Genomic DNA, 12,521 nt, shown 5'->3' with positions numbered 1-12,521 from the left:
GTGTTTGGTGGTAGGGTCCCGTTGAAGATTGTGGACGTTGCAGAGGCTCATGGTTTTGGCAAGTGAGTACAAGAAGATCTCTATCTTTGTTATGCTGGTGAGGAGATAGGGTGAATGTGGATGCCCGGGAAATGGAGGAGATGCGGGTGCAGGCAGCATCAATCGTGAAGGAATTCTTTGAAGAAGGAGAACATTTCTGTTGTCCTTGAAATGAAAGTCACATCCTGGGAACTGTGTGATTGAGACGAAAGAACTGAAGAAAGGGAATAGCATTTTTACAGGGAAAATGGTGGAAAGATGTAGTGGGAAAATGTACTGTCAAGATAGCCATGGGATTCAGCAGGTTTATTTCAGATATCACTGGACAGTTTGTCGCCAGAAATGGAGATGGAGAAAGGGAAGAGTGGTGTCAGAAATTAACAAAGTGAATTTAAGCACAGGGTGGAAGTCCGAGGCAAAGTTGATGAAATTGACAAAATCAGCATGGGTGCATGAAGCAACACCAATACAATATTTAATGTAGTGCATACAGAGATGGGAGCATTACCAGGGCATTTTTACTCAATCTGCGTTTGATTTCTGCATTGTAGATGGGAGCACATTATAAGTACCAAATGTGTATAAGTGAAGAAGTACAGGTGAATTGCTCCTTCACCTGCTGGCCTGCTTTAGACTTTAAAGTACCCTGTAAAGAGCAAAACAAAGCTGTTTGTTCCTTGTTCATGCAGTACTGGGGAAATTTATCGAGACCGAATTTGGCAAGAATCCTTCTGAAAGAAATTAACTTATAATCAATAGCTTCAAGAAGATTGTTTTTGGTCTATACTGTATTAGTCTACAATTAATTGTTTTACATCTGTGATGTGCTAATATTTAACTCAAACATTTATTTTTCCACTGTTTTCCAAGTAGCCTTTCAGTGAAATTCATCCCGATGTCTTGCTATCAGTTTTTGATTGTTTTGATGATTCATTTTGTATTTTAAATCTATTATTATGCTATTCCTTTCCATTATGTTAAACCGAATCAGTTCCAGTTTCCCTCCTTCCTTGTAAGGCTTACTATGTGTTGACTCAGAAAACCAAAAGGCTTCGTCATGGCTTCGTAAATGATCCCAAGTATGATTTTTCAAATAGGTCTTGGGATGAAATTCATTAACTATTCTTTATGATGGCATTTAACATATCACTGTCTCAATTAGGGTAATAACCCTGTTCCATGATTTATTCGAAGGCCTTGGATTGCTGCCCAGAAGTAGTCAGAATTCTATTATGTTACACTTCTGATGACTAAATGGGATCTCTGGAATTTTAGGAACATTGCTTATGATTTGCTTACTAATAATTAAAAAAATTAAATCATTTATCTCTACAATTTGTTTTATATGCCACTCTCAAAGGAGTGTTCACAACATTAATGAATTGTAATCTATGTATCATCTCCTTGCAAATTCTATAAGATGATTATTGCCTGGCTCCAAGCTAACATGCCCTAAATTTTCACAAGAAAGACATGAAGCTTTCTTTGTCAAGCTGAAATGTCTCTTCAGTAGATCATGCAATGTTTTACATAATGTAAAAATATCAATGCCTTCAGGAGAAAAAGAGTGGAGACAATTGTGAATGAAAATAAAAAACAAGCTATGGTCTGGACAAAATTATGAGCCAAAATTCAAGTGCCTAACCAACAAAGCTGTTTACTGTTGCTGCTGAGAATCTCCTCATCAAGCAGAAAGTAAATTGTATCAACCGGATGAATGTTGTAATTACTAGAACAAGTCAGGGATTCAATATTTTGTGAAAGGTGCTCATCATCTACCTCCTAGAGATTTTCCACCATCTTTTCACCAGCAGAAACATGATGAAATATTTGCCACAACTTGATGAGGGCAGCTTCGGTGACACAAGAACTTAAAACATTCAAGACAAAGATTCCTACATCTGCCCATTCCATCCCAATCATTTACCCATTCCATCATCAGGGGCACTCTATGGCTGCAGTATGTATATGTGCATGCATAAAATGTGGCATCTTGCCAAGGCCTTTTTGATAACATTTCCCAAATATGTATCCTTCATCACCCAGAAAAAAAACAAAAGCAACAGATGCAAAGGAAAGCCACTGCATACAAGTTCTCCTCCTCATTGCACGGTATCCTGAGTAGAAAATTAATTCTTTCATTGTTGATGGAGCAAAATCCTGGAATTCCTTATCTGACAGTATAGTGGGACTAGATAGATAGATAGATAGATAGATAGATAGATACTTTATTCATCCCCATGGGGAAATTCAACTTTTTTCCAATGTCCCATACACTTGTTGAAGCAAAACTAATTACATACAATACTTAACTCAGTAAAAAATATGATATGCATCTAAATCACTATCTCAAAAAGCATTAATAATAGCTTTTAAAAAGTTCTTGAGTCCTGGCGGTAGAATTGTAAAGCCTAATGGCATTGGGGAGTATTGACCTCTTCATCTTGTCTGAGGAGCATTGCATCGATAGTAACCTGTCGCTGAAACTGCTTCTCTGTCTCTGGATGGTGCTATGTAGAGGATGTTCAGAGTTATCCATAATTGACCGTAGCCTACTCAGCGCCCTTCGCTCAGCTACCGATGTTAAACTCTCGAGTACTTTGCCCACGACAGAGCCCGCCTTCCTTACCAGCTTATTAAGACGTGAGGCGTCCCTCTTCTTAATGCTTCCTCCCCAACACGCCACCACAAAGAAGAGGGTGCTGTCCACAACTGACCTATAGAACATCTTCAGCATCTCACTACAGACATTGAATGACGCCAACCTTCTTAGGAAGTACAGTCGACTCTGTGCCTTCCTGCACAAGGCATCTGTGTTGGCAGTCCAGTCTAGCTTCTCGTCTAACTGTACTCCCAGATACTTGTAGGTCTTAACCTGCTCCACACATTCTCCATTAATGATCACTGGCTCCATATGAGGCCTAGATCTCCTAAAGTCCATCACCATCTCCTTGGTCTTGGTGATATTGAGATGCAGGTAGTTTGAGTTGCACCATATCACAAAGTCCTGTATCAGTTTCCTATACTCCTCCTCCTGTCCATTCCTGACACACCCCACTATGGCCGTGTCATCAGCGAACTTCTGCACATGGCAGGACTCCGAGTTATATTGGAAGTCTGATGTGTACAGGGTGAACAGGACCGGAGAGAGTACGGTTCCCTGCGGCGCCCCTGTGCTGCTGACCACCGTGTCAGACCTACAGTCTCCCAACCGCACATACTGAGGTCTATCTATCAAGTAGTCCACTATCCAATCCACCATGTGAGAGTCTACTCCCATCTCCGTTAGTTTGTGCCTTAAGATCTTGGGCTGGATGGTGTTAAAGGCACTAGAGAAGTCAAGGAATGTAATCCTCACAGCACAACTGACCCCCTCTAGGTGAGAGAGTGATTTGTGCAGCAAATACGTGATAGCATCCTCCACTCCCACCTTCTCCTTATACGCAAACTGAAGAGGATCCTGGGCGTGCCTGGTTTGTGGCCTCAGATTCTGTATTAACAGCCGCTCCATGGTCTTCATAACGTGCGACGTCAAGGCAACAGGTCTGAAGTCATTCAACTCCTTTGGTTGTGGTTTCTTCGGTACCGGGACAATACAGGATGTTTTCCACTGTCTGGGTACTCTTCTCTGCTCCAGGCTCATGTTGAAGATGCGCTGTAGTGGTTCTCCCAGCTCAGTCGCACAGGCCCTCAGTAATCGTGGGGAAACTCCATCCGGTCCAGCCGCCTTGCTGGTACAGATCTTCCTCAGTTGACCTTCCACCTGTGCAGCCGTAATCCTGGGCGTGGGCAAGGTCTCCTGTGAGTGGCTATTTTCCTGTGAGGGAAGAAACTATCTTCAACAGTAGGGCTTTTGAAATCATCTGAACAATTTAATTAATAGCTTTTATTATTTTAGTATCATAATCTGTTATTCTATTCTAATATAAATTTAAGCAAATACCTCTGGAGTTTGAATACACAATTAACTCTACAGCATTGTTTTAATTTGCCCCATTACAACCTTGGAAATGCTAATCTATTCATTATTATCACAGTGTTTCAGTCTCTATTTGTCACTCTAGCTAATGGAAATGTCATTATCTGAAGCTCCAACTCTAGAAGCCCTATTAATAAAAATTTGAAGCATCAATTCTCTGTATGAATTAATTTTACCAATCACTTTGTTTCATTTTCATATCCCTTTGGTGAATATCTTTTATAAATATGACAAAATTGTCAGAAACATCTTTTTAAAGAGGAATGTGGGTTAACTACACTATTTGGACTTGAACTGTTTAAGAAATGAAATGACTATTTGAAAAATAACTATTCTGAATCTTTTAAGAATTTTGTATAATTTCAGAAAAGAAGCAAAACTTTGCTTCAAAGTATATTGTGCTATGACAGCTTCAGTGGTGTCATTTTTTGCTGAAACTAGACAAACTCCAATGATATTACATGATAAATCACATTGAATTGGAACAGAGAAAATTATGCACTATATTATCCGAAATGGTTCACCTAATAACCTCAAAAATGCTGAATTTAGTTATTAATTACCAGAAGCTTTCCACACATTTGCAGTTATCTGGGGTTATATGTACATTGGAGTGGCATTACTTCATGATAATTTTAATGTCCCAGGTGAAATCTCATGCCTGTCATTTTTGAATAATGCTAAATGGGCCTACTCTGTTTTGACTAAATAATATTTAACATAATGAAGTAGGGAAGATATTCCTAAATTAGTCTTAAAATCCTAATACTATTAATATCTAAATATTCTGAATTGTGTTTGTCAAGATACTACATTTGTTAAGATTCTTGCATGTATTTACATCCAAAAATATATTGTCAGTATGTAGGATATCAGTATAACCAACATACCAACATCTTGATGATGCAATGATAAATAATCCAAAGTTGCTGATGTATCTTTGCTGGGGGATAAAGCTGGAATGTGGGATTTATAGATAAGTCTTTCAAAGCCCCATCCAATTAGTCTCACTTGTCATCTCTTCCCCATGGTCTTTATTGGTTTCTTTTATTTTTCAAGTACTGATTTAATTCCCTTTTAAAAATTATTATTGAATCTGTTTCCACACCTTTTCAGACTCACTGTTCAAGGTCAGGAAATAATTGCTATGTTAATTTTTCTATTCATCATATCATTTCTGGCTCTTTTGACAGAAGGATCAAAGGAAGCACAATACTTCAACAAAATTTAAGTAGGTAGTATTAATAGGCCTTAGACATGTATCATCCAGGCATGTAAGGACCTGAACACTTTCAATGGTTGTATCTCAATGATATTTCACTCTATTTGCATCTTACTTCTCATCTCCTCCTCTTTTCTTTTATATAAAATGTCTCTGGTTTTATTACTTGTCAGGTGAATTAATTAAATAGGTTTTGCCCTTGCTTGCAATATATCCCATTGTATGGATGGCAAACCAAGTAAAGCCAGGTTTGTAATCTTCACATGATTTGTTTTCAATTTATATTACAGGCTGCTCCTCACGTTATAAATGCCCAGTGTATGGATTCCTCTATATTCAAACTAAATCCTTCATTTCAGAAAACAAACATATGAATATATTTGAATTCCTTCAAATAGCAGAACTAGTTTCCTCTCTACACTACTGGTATTTGTTCTTTCTTCTCAGTCCAATATGTTTTTAATGTTAATTTTTACAATGCAGTGGAAGTATGGTTACAACTTCAAGTGATTTTTCTGGTGTTTCCTAACTTAACATCTGTAAAAATTACTCACTGACAACCTATTCCATTAGAGTTTTTTGTGTATTGTGAAAGATCAATCCACAGATTTGGTGGAGTCACATTCACTTTAAGACATTTCCTTGGTTCCCAATAAAATGCAATACCTCCTAGAATGTTCTGACTGTCATTTTATGTTTTGGAAAAGTAGACCAAGACCCCAAATTGTTTTCCCTTCCTCTCATCAATTAATTCATTCACAGGAGGTTGGGTTTGAAGCTGGATCAGTGGAGCTGTGGGGCAACAAATGTACTGTGCTGCTTTAAGGCCAATTTATACTTCTGCGTCGAATCTACGCCGTAGGTATGGCGTATCTGCGTACCTGACACGCACCTCCCAAAAGTGTAACTACGCATCGCGGCAACGCAGACCGCAACAACTGTGAATGGTCCACTTGATAGCATCGCATTTCCTCCTACGCATTTCAGGTTGCTTCTGAACAATGAACCAAATCGTCAAATCTACCTGCCGACATCCAAAAATATTTGAAATGCATTTCCTCGTATGTGTCTCTCAGTGGCCAGACAAGCACAGAAAATTCACCCTCCTTCTGCCTCAGTCCATTCAATGGTCGTACACACCATCTCCTCCGATGTCTTCTCTCTTTTCTGCATTGCAGTAATTTCGATAAAAGTAACCCTTGTTCAACATTTATTAGCTCCAACTCCAACATGATGCGCTCAGTTTTAGTCGCCATTGTTTGAAGTACACTAAGAAACTCAACACGAAGAAACTCTACACGGTGGCATAGAAACCCCCCCACCAACTACCGTTTTGGCGGTGAATTGCAGAGCGACACAGACACACCAACGCACAAGTATAAATGCTCACAACGGCGTAGGCCACTAGTGTAGGCTGCAGCGTAGAGCCTACGCAGAAGTATAAATCAGCCTTAAATCAGCACAGTACATTTGTTGCCCCACAGCTCCACTGATCCAGCTTCAAACCCAACCTCCTGTGCTGTCTCTTTGGAGTTTGCATGCTCTCCCAGTAATTATATGGGTTTCCTTCCACATCTCAAAAGCATACAGGGTTGATAGGTTAATTGGCAACTCTAACTGGCCTCTGATCATAAGTGGGTGGTAAAATTGATTGAAATATATACAGAATAGGTTACAGAGAAAAGTAGTGGGGGAATGTTCATGATCAGTAAGTTGGCATAAACTTACTGGTGTCGAATAGCCTCCTTATATTAAAATATATTCAAATCTGTAATATGTTCCGTAGTTCACCATTGCCATCTAGCCAGGAAATGAAGCTTTCTTCAATATAGATAGTAGAAGACCATGTCATACAGGTACCTGAAACTGAGGGGCCAACCGTGTGAAGCTATCATCACCATACTCTCCTCAACCTCTCATAACTGTTAGTGAACAATTCAGCAGCTTAAAGAAAATTTCATGAATGATCACATCTATAATAATGGTGTATTCCATGATGTGTGCAAAAGACAAACATATGCAACTCCATTTAATTAGAGAAATCAAATTATAGCCCATTCAATTGACTCTACACAAGAAAGAGAGAAATAATGCTCTGAATACAACAAAAGCTGTGACCAGATATATTCTATTCAGTCTAGTCATTATCTGCTTTTTACCTCAATTGTCAACAAAATGGAAGTGAAACTTATCAATTACCTTCTCACATTGCTCCATTTGATTTTTATCAAGACATTTGGCTCCAGGTAAGATTGCAACCTTGGTCCAAATATGGGCAAAAGAGCTGAATTCCTGTGGTAGCAAGGAGTCAGAGTAAAATTGGAAGAGTTATCCATGTGGAATCTGTCCCCTAATACCGAAGCTTTTGATGTAGATCGCTCATCTCAGCCATAAAACATTGTTGCAGGTGTTTCTTGGGTCAGGATCTTTGAACTAAATTTTGAAAACATGGTGTATTCTTAAATATTGTAACTGTTTATCTCTAGTAAAATCAAGAAAAATGATGTTTATTTTGTTAACATGATGCGATGTTTCCTAAAAAATTTTCAGGAAGAGGTTTTGTATTCCAACAAATTAAATGTATAAGATGGCTGAGATATGTTCTTTTTTTGGAATGGAAACAAACTACTCTAGTAAGTATAAACGAGAAAATCTGCAGATGCTGGAAATCCAAGCAATACACACAAAATGCTGGAGGAACTCAACAGGCCAGGCAGCATCTATGGAAATGAATGAACAGCTGATGTTTTGCAACGAGGCCTTTTTTCAGGACTGAGAAAAAAAATGAGGAGTCAGAGTAAGAAAGTGGGGGGGAGAGGAGAAAGATCCACAAGGTGATAGGTGAAACCAGGGGTCAGGGATTGAGAGTGAAGTAAAGAGCTGGTAAGTTGATTGGGGTAAGAGATACAGGGCTGGGGAAGGAGTAATGTGATAGGAGAAGACAGGTGGCCATGGAAGAAAGAAAAAGAAGAACAGCAGCACCAGAGGGAAGGAGGTGATAAGGAGCCTTCTGAATCCTCATCTTCTTCTCCAGTCCTGATGAAAGGTCTCGGCCCAAAACATTGACTATACTCTTTACCGTAGATGCTGCCTGGTCTGCTGAATTCCTCCAGCATTTTGTGTGTGTTGCTATTCTAGGAATTAAGTCAACATACAGAACATAAAGTGATTGCTAGATTCAGAATGTTGAAATACATCACTGGAAGCAAAATGTATGGTATATAACACAGAAAATATTGAAAAAGCTTCAGTTGATATTAAAAAAGATCTGGGGCTGTGAGATGTGGCTCATTACGCCCATCTACCCTATCACATGATTACCAAAGCAGGTATAATGTTGAACAATTGCCATGTTCAGTTATGTACAAATCAGAAGTGATGATAAAATTAAATGTTTCTATCACCGGAATGTAATTTGAAGACTCTGTCATTAATTTAAACAATAAAATTGTCAACCCATAAAGAAAAATATAATAAGTGAATTGTTGTATTAAAGGAATATGTTATGCAGAAATATTTTACAAACTTCGACAATGCAGAAACTTTGACAATTATGCCTTAAAAATAGCTGAGAGGAACTAGTATGCCACTTAAACAAAAAATATTGTGTATTTGCTGTTGGTGATGAAAGATTGACTGTGACTTTAATCCTGCTGCCATATTAAACACAGTGATGAAAGACTAGCTGCTCTCTGGACTGTAACGTCCACTTGCAGAGGTCTGTACAAACCTCTCTGGAGAAGCTCTTGCAATGCAGTGGCTGGAACTTCCAAGTCTGTTCGGTTTCCCACCAGGTTACACAAAAAGGCCAGATCTTCCACATCTTACATAGCAACAGGGAAGTGAGGCAAAAGAAAGTGAGAGTGAGTTAGCTGAGAAGTCTTATCAACACAAGAAAAGCACACCCAGTCCAATGAATGGACTTTGAGTAATACAGAAATCTGCAAAAAAGAGAATTTGTGTAAAATTTTTCAAATGGCAGGCTAAACACAAGTTGCAGAGATCAGGGTGTTTGGAGGATATGTGAAAATACAGGAAACATCCAGAACCTACTTGAAAGGTATGGAAAAGATCCACCCTTCCAATCCAATTGCATTGTAGAGTTACAAGTGACAGTAATAATGATAATGAAAGCATCAGGAAAGAATGAAAATCCCATCCTTCTTGTGGAAATAACACATTAGTGAATCTACCAGCAGCTCTCAGCCTGGTTCTTTACATTATCAACCAGGTTGTTTAAAAAGGGAGCTTCGAGAGCATTTCTCCATTATATGTGGCCTATCAGCGGCATCAGCAGAGCTTTACCAAGAGGGATTTCTTGCAGGTTGGTGGTATTATTTAAAAACGGAGCTTCAAGAGCGTTTGCCCATTGTACGTGGCCCATCAGCGGCTATAACTGGAGCACCAATCGTGAGTTAGATAGTAGTGATAGTTCAGGCATAAAATGGAGACTACCTAGCAGAGCGGTCATCGACAGAATGATCTGAGGCAGAGTGGTAGGGCTGTGGCTCATTCAGGCTTCGGCGATAATGTGTCGAGGCGAGGTAAAGTACCTATAGACCATAAGATATAGGAGCAGACATAGGCCATTTGGCCTATTGACTCTGTTCCACCATTCAATCATTGAAGAGTTTAATTGGAGTAAGGCGAAATATGAAGCTATCAGGCAGGAACTTGGAAGCATAAATTGGGAATAGATGTTCTCAGGGAAATGTATGGCAGAAATGTGCATATGTTCAGGGGATATTTGAGTAGTATTCTACATAGGTGTGTTTCAATGAGACAGGGAAAGGATGGCAGGGTACAGGAACTGTGTAACCATCAAAGGCTGTTGAAAATCTAGTCAAGAAGAAAAGAAAAGCCTATGAAAGGTTCAAAAAACTAGGTAATGATAGAGATCTGGAAGATTATAAGGCTAACAGGAAGGAGTTTAAGAATAAAATTAGGAGAGCCAGAAGGGGCCATGAGAAGGCTCTGGCGTGCAAGATTAAAGAAAACCCCAAGGATTTCTGCAAGTACGTGAAGAGCAAGAGGATAAGATGTGAAAGAATAAGACCAATCAGGTGTGACGGTGCAGAGGTGTGTATGGAACTGGAGGAGACAGCAGAGGTACTTAATGAATACTTTACTTCAGTATTCACTATGGAAGAGGATCTTGGTGATTTTTTTTTATGTGGAGAGAGGTGACTGCATGGAATAGGCTACTAGTGACAGTGGTGGAGGTGGAAACGATAGGGTCTTTGAAGAGCCTCCTGGATAGGTACATGGAGCTTAGAAATATAGAGCGCTATGGATAACCCTAGGTAATTTCTAAAGTAAGTACGTGTTCAGCACAGCCTGTATTGTGCTGTAGGTTTTCTATGATTCTACATCCCAATGAAGCTGTTGCAATACTATATAGCTTTTTTAATCCATTCACATGATGAACATTGGGAAGTTACGGACTTGGAACATGCAACTAAAAAACTTAAGAAAGAATTAGTGGCTTTGTTTAAATAAGGCAACTTACCATTACCACTTGATATTTGGCATGTTCTAGTTTGTGCTGTATATGATTGATTCATGTGCCGCTTTGGTAGTTGGTATACTTAAGTGAAGCTCTCAACTACATCAAACCTTACATAAGAAAAATCATGGAAGATTGTTGCAGCCTAGAAAACAGCATTGGAAAAGCAGAGGAAAGGCCATTATGTACAGTACATGAATGTCACCAACCCCTGGTCTCTCAGCTCCATTGTCCCCTCTTGGGTCCTCGGAGGCTTTCTTCTGCCTCTCACCTCAACTTACATGAACAACCCAAACTTCCCCTCTCATCCGACGCCATCAACGTTCTTCCCCCCCTCTGATTCCAAATCTAATCTCGGCCATGTCTTCACCATTCCCTCTGACTTTCCCCTTTCTGAGGCTGAATGTTATTTCCTCAGCAAGGGCCTTGCATTTGTCTCCTTTCGCTCACACCTCAGTGAGTTCTGCATCCACCACAACACAACTCTTCTTCCATCACCTCTGTCTCCAAGCTTTCTTTCTGGCAAAAATTTCACACCCCACACTGATGACCCCTTCTCTCATCTCCATCCCTCCTTCTCCTCTGGAACTCCCTGCTCTGGATCTTTTCATCTCAAATTGCCAACAAGACATCAACGGCTGACCTTTGGCACTCTTCTCTCCTCCTCAAACCTTACCCTTTCTGAATGTTCTGCCCTACACTCTCTGTGCACCAATCAAACCCACAGACAAAGATGGTGATGTTTTGGATTGTCCTCTACATTGCTGAGGCAAGGTGACAACTCTTAGACAACTCCTCATACTTAACTCTTGAAGAGGACTCCACTTCAGACCATCAGAAAACTGTTTCCAACACCATCACTGTCTTCATCAATTATGGTGAACTCCTGTCTATTGCCTTCAAACTCATAGTTCCCTTCCCCGGCACTGCTCACTTCTAGCTCCTATCCAAGATCCGCAAACCTGACTGTATGGATAGGCCCATTGTCTCTTCCTGCTCCAGCCCCACGGAGCTCATGTCCTCATACTTCAACTTCATTCTATCCCACTTGATTCAGTCCTTTCCCACCTACATCCGCGACACTTTTCATTCTCTTGATCAGGTCACTAATTTTCAATTCCCTAGCCCTGACCACCTCATTTTCACTATGGATGTCCAGTCCCTATACGGTTCTATCGGCAATAACCCCCAACTCTTCCTCTGTAACATGGAAGACTGCATAGGTGCTGCTTCATGCACCCATGCTGAGCTTATCTATTCTGTCAGCTTTGCCTCCAATTTCCAACTTGTCCTGAAATTCACTTGGTACATTTCTGACACCACCTCCCCTTTCTGATCTCACTGTCTCTACTTTTGGAGACAAACTGTTGACCAATATCTTTTATAAACCTACCAGTTCCCACAATTATCTTGACTATACCTCTTCCCATCCCTTCTCCTGTAAAAATCCCATTTTCTCAGTTCTTTTGTCTTCGCTGAATCTGTTCCCAGGATGTGGCTTTACTTTCCAGGACATCAGAGATGTTCTCCCTCTTCAGAGAACAGGGTTTCTCTTCTTTTACCATTGATGCTGCCTTTGCCCACATCTCTTCCATTTCTTGAGGATCTGCACTGACCCCATCTTCCCACCACATTCCTCTTATCTCTATCTACCACCCTTCTGCCTCAACATCGAACACATCATCCTCCACAACTGCCACCATCTCCACAGGGATCCTACCACCAAACATATCGTTACTCCCCACCACTCCACTTTCATAGGGATAAATTCATCT

The 12,521-nt window shown here is 40.0% G+C and overlaps 1 protein-coding gene across 3 annotated transcripts in view; it reads left to right on the top strand.

Annotated features, from left to right (window-relative positions):
* tusc3 (tumor suppressor candidate 3) overlaps positions 1 to 12,521 on the top strand; it is a 383,950-nt gene that overhangs the window by 263,233 nt on the left and 108,196 nt on the right. The gene's annotated exons all lie outside the window — the stretch shown is intronic.

The sequence above is a fragment of the Hemitrygon akajei genome, chromosome 13 (assembly GCF_048418815.1).
Source record: "Hemitrygon akajei chromosome 13, sHemAka1.3, whole genome shotgun sequence".
Taxonomy (NCBI): Eukaryota; Metazoa; Chordata; class Chondrichthyes; order Myliobatiformes; family Dasyatidae; genus Hemitrygon; species Hemitrygon akajei.
The sequence above is the reverse complement of the archived record's forward strand: the minus strand, read 5'-3'. Positions and strand labels throughout refer to the sequence as shown.